This window comes from Bos javanicus, chromosome 5, assembly GCF_032452875.1.
Source record: "Bos javanicus breed banteng chromosome 5, ARS-OSU_banteng_1.0, whole genome shotgun sequence".
Classification (NCBI taxonomy): domain Eukaryota; kingdom Metazoa; phylum Chordata; class Mammalia; order Artiodactyla; family Bovidae; genus Bos; species Bos javanicus.
Genome location: NC_083872.1, coordinates 106,923,230 through 106,936,924, shown reverse-complemented (window position 1 = coordinate 106,936,924; position 13,695 = coordinate 106,923,230). Strand labels below are relative to the sequence as shown.

At 50.4% G+C, this 13,695-nt stretch overlaps 1 protein-coding gene across 3 annotated transcripts in view; it reads right to left on the bottom strand.

Moving 5' to 3' along the window:
• The window catches only part of TSPAN11 (tetraspanin 11), a 62,325-nt gene extending 56,936 nt beyond the window's left edge, over positions 1-5,389 (bottom strand). The window contains exons 1-2 of one of the 3 annotated variants that reach the window (XM_061418233.1): positions 5,265-5,384; positions 2,736-2,841 (exon numbers count right to left, since the gene is read on the bottom strand). The gene's annotated coding sequence lies outside the window, so the exon portion shown is untranslated. Of the gene's footprint in view, positions 1-2,735; positions 2,842-5,264 lie in introns of all 3 variants that reach the window. The other 2 variants (XR_009736663.1, XM_061418232.1) reach the window with 2 other exon arrangements.
• Positions 5,390-13,695: the final 8,306 nt, after the last annotated feature.

The window sequence follows — 13,695 nt, the reverse complement described above, 5'->3', positions numbered from 1 at the left end:
TACAATGTCATTAAAAGGCAAGTTAAAAACAAAACAAAACCCCGTCATGACAAGTCGAGAAAGGGGGCATGGAAGAAAGGGAAAGGCTTTATATTTTAATGCCTTTACTGGCCCTTTTTTCCCGATTTTTGAACTAAGGTCCCGGATGAGAGTTTGAGACACGGTCTCAGGCTGATGAGTCCTTCCTAAAATATTCACCCAGTGAATATGTACTGAACTCCTCCTGTCTGCCCAGCTGTGTGCTGGCTGCCAGGAGCAGAAAGTCAATACTGTGAATGCAATTTCCATCCTCTCGTGGTGGGGCGCAATAGCATTCTGCAACCAGGTTTTGGGCCATCATTTTCCGAATGTGAGAACTCTCATAGATGTCTCTGAAGGGGGCTTCTAAGAGAGAAATCTCTTTCCAATATTACAAGAAACTTGGGCCTTCACCTATCCAATATACTTCAGAGATCAGCTACCACCCTCCTCGATAAACCAGAAGAGGTGATGCTTTTTTATTAAACTTTTGCAATCGGTTCCAGACCTCAAACAAACCAACACACACAGCTTACTCCTGCCCTTTGTTCTTTCCTCTTCTGAGTCTTTTATTTTTATTAATTTATTTTAAAAGATTTTTTAAAATGTGGATCAGTTTTAAAGTCTTTATTTAATCTGTTACAATATTGCTTCTGTTTTACGTTTTGGATTTTGGGCCCCAAGACATGTGGGGTCTTAGTTCCCTGACTACGGGTTGAATCCGCATCCCCTACGCTGCACCACCTGGTATGTCCCCCTTCTGAGCCTTTTAAACACAACAGAATTTGTCAGTAAATGACATAAGCTGATATTTTTTTTAAACATAATGAAACAAAACAGAAAGGTGGTTCTTTGGTTACTTTTGTCAGATGGAAAAACACCTTTCACTTATGCTGAAGTTTGGCTGATAAAACATCTTTCAAAGGTCCGTGTTTAAAAAGAAGAGGAATCTGTAAGTCGGGATGAGGGTGAGAACCACTGAGGGTCACCCACCCCCACTACCTTGAGAGAGGGTTTGAGAACACTACTCTGGATCTTAGCAGATCAGGGACCTGGCAGAGCAACTTCCCATAACATTTCCTGAGCCTCTGTAATCTCTTCAGGTCTTGAATTCTTGGTATTTGCCAGCAAAGCTCCTTAAGCCTTTAAGAAGGGCCATCTGTGTACCCACCTCCTCCCCCAGGGAGGGGGGCAGAAGTTCTGGAATATAACTGGCTCCTCCTTGCAGACCTTTGGGGATGGGAATTGCCCAGCTGGAGGGGCATCCAGAGGTGGGGCTGGCCTGCTGGGTAACCTCAATGACCTGAACCCAGGTTAGGACCCAGAAACCATCTCCTCCGTTTACACGGCAGGAGACTGAGGCTTAGTGAGGTCACAGAAGCTGCTCAGGAGAAAGCAGAGCCTGGATTCCAGGCTGGATTTTCCCGATTCTTCTCTGAGCTCCAGCTGTAGCCTGGGGGAGCCTCCCTCCAGCCTCCTCTGCAGTCTGCACTCAGCTGTTCTCTCCTCTCCTCCTGGGAGTAAGCATCATCTCCTCCAGAACTAGATGCCCGGAGGTCAGGGCTGGCTCTTTATTATTTCTCAGGACCAAGGCTCACGCCCCGAACCCCTGGCTCCCCTCCACCACTGGCTCTGCCCTCTGCCTGTGCCATCTTGGAAATATAAACCTTATGGACCCGAGACCCACAGGTCAGCCCAGGGGGGACGCATACAAGAAGCAAGGCCAATGGTCAAAGGAATTAACAGAGGGCTCAGTCCTGCACTCAGGTCCCTTCTGTCCACCTCACTCCAGTCTCCCTCCTTGACCAGTGACCTAGAACAACCCTACAAACAACTCGACCTCCTTCCCCATCCCTGGGTGAACCACTGATGCCTGGTCCTCGGGGTTTGGCAAAGGCGGTGATGAACTATACCCCAAACCCAGGCACAGCACTGGACACGGAGTCACCCCGCTATTCACAGGTGAATTTACAAGAAGCGACAAAGGAGGGACATTTCCCATGGCTGCTTAAATATAGGGCAGGGCCTGCCGTCCACCTTGGCCTCCAGCCTCAAGAATCACTGAAAGAGAAGGGCGTCCTCCATTGCCAACTACTCAAGAGAACCAGGTTGAGCAATCCCCTAGAGAGAGACATATCTGGGCAGGTGGCCTGGGACTCACCCAAGGGAGGAGAGTGACAGAAGGGTCCCTTGCACGCGTAGTTCTCCCATATCAGTGTGCATTCTGTTCACTCTGTGATCCCTGCTGTAGCCTCCTGCTTCAGTGCCCCGTGCCATACCATGTGCAGAATCAATTTCCCACTAGCCTTGACCCAAAGCTCAGGAAATTAAACCAGTTGCAAAAAATCAACCATATGATGGAATCCATGGCCAAGCAGAGACTGGTGGGATGATAGCTCTGAGCATCTGAACCTCCGCCTCTGGTCCTCCCCGAGTATGGGATATTCCCAGTCCCAGTACTGGTATTGAAAGGGCCCTATCGTCTTTGGGTGCAATGGTTTTCTAGCTTTATTATAGTGGGAGGGCCCTTTCTTCAAAGGAAGTCCTACCCAGAAGCCAGCCTGTAACTCAGGTCAGCCCAGAGCTGGGGTGCGCGGCCCCAGGACCTGCCTATAGGGCTGCAGCTCCTGCACAAGCTCCCAGGAGCGCAAGGGGAAAGACACACTCCTCACTAAGTCACTCACTCACTCACTGACACAGTCTCTCGGAGCACCCACCGGGTTCCAGGCGCGATGAGCCGGCAGGCAGCAGGACCCGGGCAGGGCCGCTCCTCAGCAAAGCTCTCTGTGAGGTCGGATGCTGGCAAGAGAGGGTCAGACGGTGCTAGGAAGGAAACAGACCAGGGCAATGTGACTGAGGCCAGGAGGTGGCTGCTTTAGATAAAGGGTCCCTTCCTCTCTGAGGATGTGAAATGTGAGTCAAGATCAGAATTGTAACCTGGAAAGATGCCGATCTCTACCAAAGACGAGGGAACAGCCCAGAGAGGTGAAGGGACTTTCCCTAGGTCACACAGCGGGTAGGAAGCCGAGCTGGACTGAACCCAGTTTTCCTCTCAATGTTTCCTAAGCAGCTACTATGGGCCAAGAAGCCTCGGTGACAGGTGACATCCAGGGGCCGCAAAGCACAACCACACCCCGGTGTCTGGGGCTGTCAGGACTCTAGACACCCTGCCGGGCTTCCTCGGCAGGTCCAGCATGGGGCAGGAGCCCCTGTGACCAGAAGAGAGAACTCTGAAGCTGCTGAACTGACTCATCTGAAAAGACCCTGATGCTGGCAAAGACTGAAGGCAGGAGGAGAAGTGGACAGAGGATGAGACAGTTGGATGGCATCACCGACTCAATGGACATGAGCTTGAGTAAACTCTGGGAGTTGGCGGTGGACAGGGAGGCCTGGAGTGCTGAGGCCCATGGGGTCGCAAAGAGTCGGACACAATTGAGCGACTGAACTGAACTGAACTGAAATGAGGCTGGTGACTTGGGACAGAGATCTCCCTCCTCTGCCACCTCCCTGGCCTGAGCTGTGGAAGGTGCCCTGGCCGAGCCCAGGGGTCACACAAAGAGAAAAGCCAGCCAGTGGGTGCGAAGGTCCTGGCCTGCCTGGAGAAGGCTCTCTACAGCCCAGCTGCTCCGGGGCTACAAGGTGAGGACCCATCGAGCCAGCTGCCCTTGTGTGCTGCCGAGGCGTCCATACCAAAGGGCCTGCCCCAAGCAGGCCTGCACAAACCTCACACTCCAGGGGATCAAGGCTGGCGTTGGGCACACACTCTCATCTCTGGAACATGCAGGGAAGCAGTGAAAAGACAGCTCCTTCCACTGCCCGCAGAGTGGGCCCCCCAAAATGTTAGTCGCTCAGTCATGTCCGACTCTTTGTGACCCTATGGACTATATGTAGTCCGTCAGGCTCCTCTGTCCATGGGATTCTCCAGGCAAGAATACTACAGTGGGTCGCCATTCCCTTCTCCAGGGGATCTTCCTGACCCAGATCGAACCCGGGTCTCCTGCAGGCACTCCCCAAATCCTTGACTGGAACTGTGGCCCAGCCCTCGGCCTGTGCCCTCAGAGCCTGCCTGCTGCCAAAGCACTCTTCCATGACTCAGCTCACTTAAATAAGCAGCCAGCCACCTCGAGAGGTGGGCAGGAGAGCACTCATTAGACCCAAAGCAATGGAGCCCCAGGATGACAGGAGCAGGGGACAGATCACTGGTTCAAACTCAGGCCTCTAAGGCCACCTCTAATGCAGCTGCCCACAGCCCCGGTCTCTCCCTATATGTCCACCTACCCGAGGCGTGTCCCCAAGAGTCCAGGAGCTAGAGGGCACTTGGGGTTTTTCCAGAAGCTCTTTCCTCTCCAACTCTTTGCAACCCTATGGACTGTAGCCTGCCTCTGCTCATGGGATCCTCCAGGCAAGAATACTGGAGTGGGTAGCCATTCCCTTCTCCAGGGGATCTTCCCAACTCGGGGACTGAACCTGTGTCTCCTGCACTGGCAGGCGGATTCTTTACCACTGGGCTACCAGGGAAGCCTTACCTCTCCACCCTGCCCCACAGTGTGTGCCCACACGCAGAGACCACCAGCACCAGCCCCTCACGCTCGGCACCTGAGACCCAGCTCGAGATGCCTTCCGGAGCCCCTTCCATGTTCTCCAGCCAAGTCACGTGTGTGGACACAGAGTTGGTGAAAACAACACACCCAGAACCTTTCACACCTCCTGCCCTTGCACACAAGCCAGCCAGCTGCACGCACAGGAAGGGGCAGGGCACTCGGGTGACAGGCCCTGCAGGGCTGGATACCCCAATACACAGATGTGCCCACGGACTTGTGGACCAGCCTGCCCAGCAGATAGACGACTCCTGCGCCAAGAACAGCCCGATGCCTGGAGGAGACATGCCAGCGGCCCACATTGAGCCAAGGACCCTCCCGTGCTAGCTGGGATGGCTCTCGACCTGTCACCTCAGGTCGTGCATAAGAGCCGCCAGGAGTCAGGGTGGACAAAGGGAGTGACGTCTGGAGGAGGGACAGCGTGCACTGAGCTTCCTTCCAAGACACAAAGTGCAGACGGGCGTCTCGGGAGGACAGCTGCGGACACCAGCTGGGGACAGGGCAGCCAGCACTGCGTGCCCGCCCCATCCTGCCCCTCCTTTCCAGAACGAGCCGCCGCGCTGGGCCCCGGGCACCCCTCACTCCAGCCCCCTCCCTCGGAGTCCCGAGCGGCTGCCGGGCTCCCTCCCGCGCCCCCGCCACACTCACCGGCTGCGGGCTCCGCAGCGAGGGCCGCCGGGGCCGGGCCGGCTGCGGGCTGCAGGGCTGGCGGGTCAGCACCGCAGCCGCGCTCAGCCCCGAGATCGAGATCGGCACTTCCTGCGGCCGCGCCCCGCCTCCCGAGCGCCCACCCCCGGCCCCTCCAATGCCCGGGCTCCTTCTCCCGCCGCCCCGCCGGCTGCGCCGGTCTTTGTTTGGGGTTGGTCTTTCTCTCGTTCGGAGAGCGGGGGCGAATCCAGTGGGAATCAGGGCTCTGGGTGGTGGCCCCCGGGTCCCTGCGAGGAGCGGGGATGGACAGATGGATGGATAGATGTCGGGGGGCCTGCAAGTCCCCACTTGGGCCTCCGCCAAGGCTCGCTGCCCACCCCCCCAACCCCCGGTCGGCTCCTAGTGGGGCGTTAAATCGGCAGGGTCCTGGGAGAAGTTGGCCGTGGTGGTGGTGGGGGGCGGGGAGGTTGCCCCGGGACTCCAAGAACCCCTTGGAGCCCTTATCACAGAGCCTCCCTTCCCTCCTCCCCAACCCGCAGAGCCCCCCACACAAGGACGACCCCATCGCTGCCCTGGCCCTCTGAGAGTCTTGTGTGCTGTCGGCTTCCCATTTCCTGGGCCCTGGGGGAGCCAAGATCCCCTCCTGGACTGGAGGAAAAGGAAGAGAAGCAGCAGAGACCGACACCCACCTCCCCAAACCTTGTCCTGTCCTGGCCTCCCGCAGGGGCAGAGCTGCCTAAACTGGATCCAACCGGCAGGGCGAGACAGCTATTGCCATTTCCCCAAGTAGCAAAGGCCAGAACTTACCCAACTCGTGGTCTCCTAAGACTTGACCACAGAGAGCTTTGTTACCCATTTGCTAGACTGCTGGGTCAGGGAAGACAGAGTCCCGGGAGAGCTGACAGGCCTCCCAGGACTGTGAAAGGTGGACAGAGGGGAGGTGGGGTGGGTGGTCTCGGTGGGGTCTGTGGTCCCCATGGAGGAAGACCTGAAATGGGGCGGGTGGTGACTGGGGAAGATGCAATGGACAGCTCTCTAGAGTTATGGGGTTGGGGGTGGCGGGGGAAGGGGGTGTGCAGCTGAAAGTGGGGGGAGGGGCGGGTCTCAGAACGGAGGCCACTGTGGAGCTGGGGGTGAGGGAGCCAACCAGAGGTCTGGAGAGCCATGAAGCTGAGTTGTAGGACGAGTGTAGACGGGGCAGAGTGGGCCTGGCTGAAGACAGACCCCAGTCTAAGCGGGAAAGGAGTGGGTGAAAGAAACTGTCCTGGTTGGCGGGGGTCTGCACGGTGCCAGGAGCCACATCACTGGAGTAGGAGGTGGGGGAGGGGGCAGGTCCTGCAGGACTCCGGCTCCAGGGATGCTGAAGAGGAGGCGGCATTAGACTTGACGATGAGTATATCTTTGGGGGCTTCTGAGAGAGTCTCTGCTGGAGGTGGGGGGGGATCCCCCACCTTTCAGTTCAGTTCAGTTCAGTCACTCAGTTGTGTCCTACTCTTCGAGACTCCATGGACCACAGCACTCCAGGCCTCCCTGTCCATCACCAACTCCCGGAGTTTACTCAAACTCATGTCCATTGAGTCAGTGATGCCATCCAGCCATCTCACCCTCTATTGTCCCCTTCTCCTGCCTTCAGTCCCTTTAGGGGCATCTAGACCCACTAGGGTGACCTGCTTCTGCTCCGGAGGCCTCTGAGGCCATCCGGGCTCCAGGGCTTCCTGAGGGCTCAGCTCTTGGGGAAATGGCATCCAGTTCAAGTTCACTGTCTGCCCAGCCTCATTCTCTGGCTTTCTCACAGTCGTGTCCCCAAGAGTCCTTCCCATTGATGCTGGGCTGTCCATCTCTGTGCACAGCCTGTTTCCCAGAAATCCATCCTGAGACAGAGGGTCAGTGAGAAAGAAAAGGTGGTGGGCTGGGCAAGGGAGAGGCTGTGGACCCCCGGCACTGCACTTGGGGTGAAGGCTGAGCCTGTGGTGGGAGAGAGGACAGAGCAGATGGAATATGAGGGCCTCTCCCTGACCTTCCACGACCTCTGAGGAGGACCTTGACCTCTGGGGAGCACCTTGGCCTCTGGGGAGGACATTGACCTCTGGGGAGCACCTTAACTTCTAATGAAGTGACATAGATATGCCAGAGAAGGTAACGGTAAAGAAAAAGCCCTGAGAAATGGGTGGGAGGAGATGTAGAAGGTAGTTTCAAAACGGTGGAGGAGAGAAGAGGGAGGAGGCTTGAGCGGAGAAGAGGCTGTGGGAGTGAGGCGCAGGAGACATGCGTGCTCATGGAAGTTAGTGTTGTTGAAAGAATAATTAGAAAAGAGAGGGCTGGAAAATGTTCCAGAGGGACCTTTTAGCAATATGAGAGGACCAGTGACAAATGAACCTCTGGGCCTGGCTGTCCGCTTTCCAGCACTGTCCCTGGCAACATTAACATCGAGAGTAGTGAACCCATGGAAATGTGATTGTAATTTTAAATTTCCCAGTAGCCACATTAAAAAAAAAAATGTAAAAAAAGAAACAGGTGAAATGATTTTTCATAATGTATCTTATTTAACACAGTATATCTAGAATGTGATGACTTCAGGATGCATAAATATAAAAAGTTATTAAAGAGGTATTTTAGATTTTCTTCTTACTGAGTTTTCCAACCCTGGTGTGCGTTGTACACTCATAGCACCTCTGAGTTCAGATGTTCCCTTTTCATTGGAAGTGTCTGCTCTGCATTTAGATTTCATAAAATTTAAGATTGAGAAAGTAGATTTATAAACCTAAGTTTGCTCGACACATGCTTTCCAAAAACCAAATCAAATGACCAGTTTTTCATTTTTACTGATTTATTTTTTGGTCATACTGTGTGGCATGCGGGATGTTAGTTCCCATACTAGGGATCGAACCTGCGTCCCTACAGAGGAATTGCAGTCTTAACCGCTGGACTGCCAGGGAAGTCGCTCAAATGGTCAGTTTTTACATTTATTTAGGTTAATTAAATTAACTGAAATAAAACATTTAGTGCTTTAGTTGCACTTAACACATTTCAAGTGTTCAGTAGCCACACGTGGCCCGTGTTCCCATATCAGGCTCATGGTCATGAAATCCTAGACTTTGGTCTTTGCTTTGTCCTCACCTTCTTTGAAAGAATGGACCCCTGGCCCCCTCCAGGTGCTGCTCCACCAACAAGAGCCTGATCTGTTCCGTTCTGTTTCACAGGACACGCTTGGAGAAGATGACAGAGTGGCTGAGGATCCAGCCCCTGTGGGGAAGGGAACTGGGGGTCGACTTGGACCACCTTGGTGATGACAGGTAAGTGAGGTGTGAGCTGGACGTATTCCATTCCCATCCTCCTCCTGTGTTCATGTGAAGAAGGCCGTGGTTTTCTGGTCAAGCTGGCTCCTCCAAAGGCTCTCCTTATGCAGGCCAGGACCCCCTTTTGTAGCTCCCCACACCAGCTCCCCGGGCTCTGAGCACTGAGTCATAGGCGCTTGGGCTTGGCTGCTGGGTCCCGGCCTTGGCTCCTGCATCTGAAAAATGGGAAGAATAGTCCTTCATTTGGGCTTCCCTGGTGGTTCAGTGGTAAAGAACCTGCCTATCAGTGCATGCATGAGGCCTGGATTTGATCCCTGGGTCAGGAAGATCCCCTGAAGAAGGGAATGGCTACCCACTCCAGTATTTTTGCCTGGGAAATCCCCTGGACAGAAGAGCTTGGTGGGCCACAGTCCTCAAGGTTGCGTAGAGTCAGACACAACTGAGCAAGTAAACTATAACAACGAAGTCCTTCATTTGAGGGAAAAACCAGGAGGAGCTGGTGAAACCCCAGTAGGAAGCCACAGTGAAGGAGGAGTTTTAGTCCCAGATTGGAGATCTGCGCTCCTCATCCTGGGCTTCCCTGGTGGCACTAGTGGTAAAGAATCCGCCTGCCAGTGCAGGAGACATAAGAGGCATGGGTTCGATCCCTGGGTCAGGAAGATCCCCTGGAGGAAGTCATGGCAACCCACTCCAGTATTCTTGCCTGGCAAGTCCCATGAACAGGGTCCTGACAAGAGTCCATGGGTTGCAAAGAGTCGGACACGACCGAAGCACGCACCCCCCTCGTCCAGGCCTGCAGTGCACTCTCTGCCCCGGGCTGGAGGCTGGCAGCTTCTGCTTCCAGTCTGCACTCAGCACTGTTTGCTGCCTTATGTCTGAGCGAGACCCATCACGGAGTGCTGGAGGGTGGGAGTCGTTGAGACTCCTTTAGAGATGTAAAAATAGTAATTCCATTTAGACTTCTTTCCTGAGATCTGAAGTGACCATCGCCTATTGCTTGCAGGTACAGAGTAGGTCTTGTAGGGTCCCCTTCATGCCAGCATGGGGCTTGGTATCCTGGTTTCCTGGCAATGATATCTATGTCCACTCCTAGAGATGGAATCACAGAAAATACCTTATTATTTGGGTGGATGCTTACACACACACACACACACACACACACACACACACTAAAGAGCATGATCTGATGTTATTGGCATCCCCGCCCCCAGGACATTGGGTATATCAGCCTAGTGTGCAGGCTGGACCCTGAGCCATCACAGGTCAGGAAATGTAAAACCTGGCTTTCTCCATCCTCCAGGACAAGCCTGTCTTCCCAAACAATTTGCAGTCAGCACCCAGGAGGGTTGCAAGGACATGAAGTTTCCCTTGACAACCTCTCCTCCTGCTCCCTGACATGCCTGCTTGTTAAACCGCAGTCCTGATATGGTCCCGATAAGAACTCTGTGTAGACTCTGCGAGCCCTTTTCAGGAAAAATGGCCCTGTTCCTGCAGGTGGACTTAACCAGGTAGAAAGCACTCCCCTCATGTGTACAGTCTTTAGCTTGTGTGACAGCCTGGCCCCTTATCTTTATTTAAAATCAGGAGAAACTCTTAAGACTCTTTCTACCCCCAGGGTGCGGGAGCTGGTCTTGGTTTCTTCATGTGACAGATAGCGTTAAGTAGCCTCTGGTAAGCCTCTTCCAAAGGGACAGGGGAATGACAAGATATTAAATATTGATCAGCTTGACTTCAGCCTGTGTTTAACTGGGAGCTTAATGACCAAGCTACTCTTTTTTGCAACTCCTGGTACTTAATAGGAGGTAGTAACAAAATGATTGTGGCACCAAACCTCATGATCTCGGGGATAATTCCCAGGACAGAAATGTTCCACCAGGAGTAGGTGTTTTTCAGCGGTTGTGAGGCACACTTCCAATGATGCCAAGAGCATTGATTGCACTAATGCGTACTTGAAATAATTATTGATTTTCATTAACAGTGTCAGACGCATTGCTCAGACTGCTTGCCATGCTCTTGGCATTATTCACGAAGGGCTTTACTGCCTGCTTCTTTTCCAGAAGAATATTATTTAAGGCAAAACAGAAAAACGTGTTTAGGGTTCAGAAAACATAAGGACTGACAGCTGAGCAAATGATACCAGTGACACGCGAAGTGACACCGATTATTTGCAGCTGGATGTTTTTAGTATGCATAGCACATGATGCTAACCCTCTTTCCTCCTTATTTAGAAGTTCTCCAGAGCTTGCTTTTATAATGCGGACATAGGATCTCCCAGCGTCAAAGGCCACATGCCAGGGAGGAGGAGAAACCTTGGGATAAACATGACAAATATTCCTGGAGCATTTATGTCATTTAGGATGAATCTTTTTGGAAAAGATTTTTTAAAATATTTTAAAAATTCTAACATCTGTGTATGCTGATTGTAAAAATTCAATCAATATAAGATACTAAAGAAAGCAAAATCACTTGAAATCTTAGCCATCAGAGGGAATCACTGGATTATTATGTCAATACCCTTTCCCTAGTGTGTGTGTGTTTGTGTACATGTGTGCATACTGGTGTGTGTGTGATTGTAACCTGATTATTTCTCTTTCTTCTTCTTTTAAAAAAATATTTATTATGTATGTGGCTCTGCCGAGTCTTACTTGCAGCCTGTGGGATCTAGTTCCCTGACCAGGGATCAAACCTGGGCTCCCTGCACCGGGAGCATAGAGGCTTAGCCAGTGGACCACCAGGGAAATCCTTATTTCTTTTAAAAATACATTCTAGTCACTGTTTTATGTCAATGAAATTAAGAATATATTGCACCACCTTTGATGTAATATATGAATATACCATAATTTACTTAACCAGTCTTCTATTGATGAATATTTAGAATGTTTTTAATTAAAAATTTCACAGTGTGGTTGTGAAACATTTTTTCTTATATATTTTGGCCTGCTGCTGCTGCTGCTAAGTCGCTTCAGTCATGTCCAACTCTGTGTGACCCCATAGACGGCAGCCCACCAGGCTCCTCTGTCCCTCGGATTCTCCAGGCAAGAACACTGGAGTGGGTTGCCGTTTCCTTCCCCAATGCATACTAAGTCGATTCAGTCGTGTCTGACTCTGTGCAACCCCATAGACAGCAGCCCACCAGGCTCCTCCATTCACAGGATTCTCTAGGCAAGAATACTGGAGTGGGTTGCCATTTCCTTCTCCAATATTTTGGCCTACTTATTAAATTATTTCTTCATAACAGATTTCTAGAAATGGGATTGAAGAAAATACCAGTTTTCGTGAATATATGTGCATTGAATGTGGGGCTTCCCAGGTATCGCTAGTGGTAAAGAATCAGCTGGTCAATGCAGGAGATGCAAGAGACGTGGGCTCAATCCCTGGGTCGGGGAGATGCCCTGGAGTAGGAAGTGGCAATCCGCTCCAGTATTCTTGCCTGGGAAATCCCATGGACAGAGGAACCTGGCAGGCTACAGTTCATGGGGTCACAAAGAGCTGGACACGACTGAGTGACTGAGCACACATGTACTGAATGTATAATAATATAATCCATGGAAAATGTTAGAAGAATATCTTTAAACTTAATATAGTCACTACTTTTTGAGAGGGGACTGGCATTGAGGATGTAATCAAAGAGGAATTGACCAAATCCATAATGTTTTTGTTTCTCACAAAAGAAAATATCTGTGTAACTTAACATTGCTAAAAATTAAAAACAACAAAAACAAACAGGGCAAGATAAAGTAGTTATCAGCTGAAGATCACACATCATTGGAAATAAAACTGTTCATTTTCTTCTACTGAAGAAAAAGGTTAAAAAAAAGAAGACTAGAAATGGGATATATAAATTATAAACTGTTAAAAGAGAGAAGGGAAACACAACAGCTAAAACATGATTAATACAACAAAAATGAAAAATGAAAAACAAGAAACAATAGGAAAGCACTATGAATAGAAAACACAAGTTCATGGACAAAATGCACCCTTGTATTCCAGGGCTCACAATCCGTGTGCTTCGGTTAAAGTGTCCTTTAAAAGGCTGTGCCTCTCATATTGGATAACAAAACAAAATCCAGGTATGTGTTGTTTAAATGGGGATGCAAGAGTGTAAGGCAGAAAGTTGCAAAGTGAAGAAGTGGAGATGCTAACCATGGGAAATAGGTGTGCCATTGTTCACGTGAGATACGATGGAATTTGAAGCCAAAAAAATTAATGGTCCAAGAAGAGGGTTTTGTTCTGCTTTGGTCTTAGGTACTCATAAACCTTTGTGCACAGTTTCAAAAGGTATGAGGTAAAAATGACATAAAGGGAGCATTTTGACTTAGAGATTTTACATTCTTTTTTATAAATTAAAACATTTGAAGTGTAGTTGATGCATATTATATAAGTTACAGGTATAATACAGTGATTCACAATGTTTAAAGGTTATACTCCATTTATACGTATTATAAAATATTGGCTATATTCCCCATGTTATGCAGTATTTCCTTGTGGCTTTTTTTCCACATAATAGTTTGTGCCTCTTAGTCCCCTCCCCCTCTATTGCCTCTCCCCTCCCCCTCCCCGCTGGTAAGCTCTAGTTTGCTCTCTGTATCTGTGAGTCTGCCTTTTTTGTGTGTTATATTCACTAGTTTGTTGTAGTTTTTAAATTCCACATGTCAGTAATATTGTACAGTATTTGTCTGTTTCCTTCTGATTTATTTCACTTAGCATAACGCCCTCCAAGTCCATCCATGATGCTGACTTGGAGACAAATTTTCATTCCTTTTTTTATGTCTGAATAGTATTCCATTATAAATAAGATTTGACCCTAGGTGCCAAAATGGGGTTGGGGACTGCTGACTTAGTATGATCACCTCTAGGTCCATGCAATTTTCTGAAAATGGCATGAATCTTGTACTTTTAATTACCTCATGCCCATTGGAAAATACATTAATCCCTTGATTATCTGGCCCAGCACTTAGAAAGAGTCATGGATGATACAAAGAGGCTTGTCCTTCATTTAATGCTTTGCTGGTGCTGTCTTGAAATTCTCTGTAATTTTTTAACAGGAGGCCCCCATTTTCATTTTGCATCGCTGATCCTGAACATGGGCTTCTGTTCAGCAGAGCCAGGCCCTGGATATTTCTGCAAACTACTCA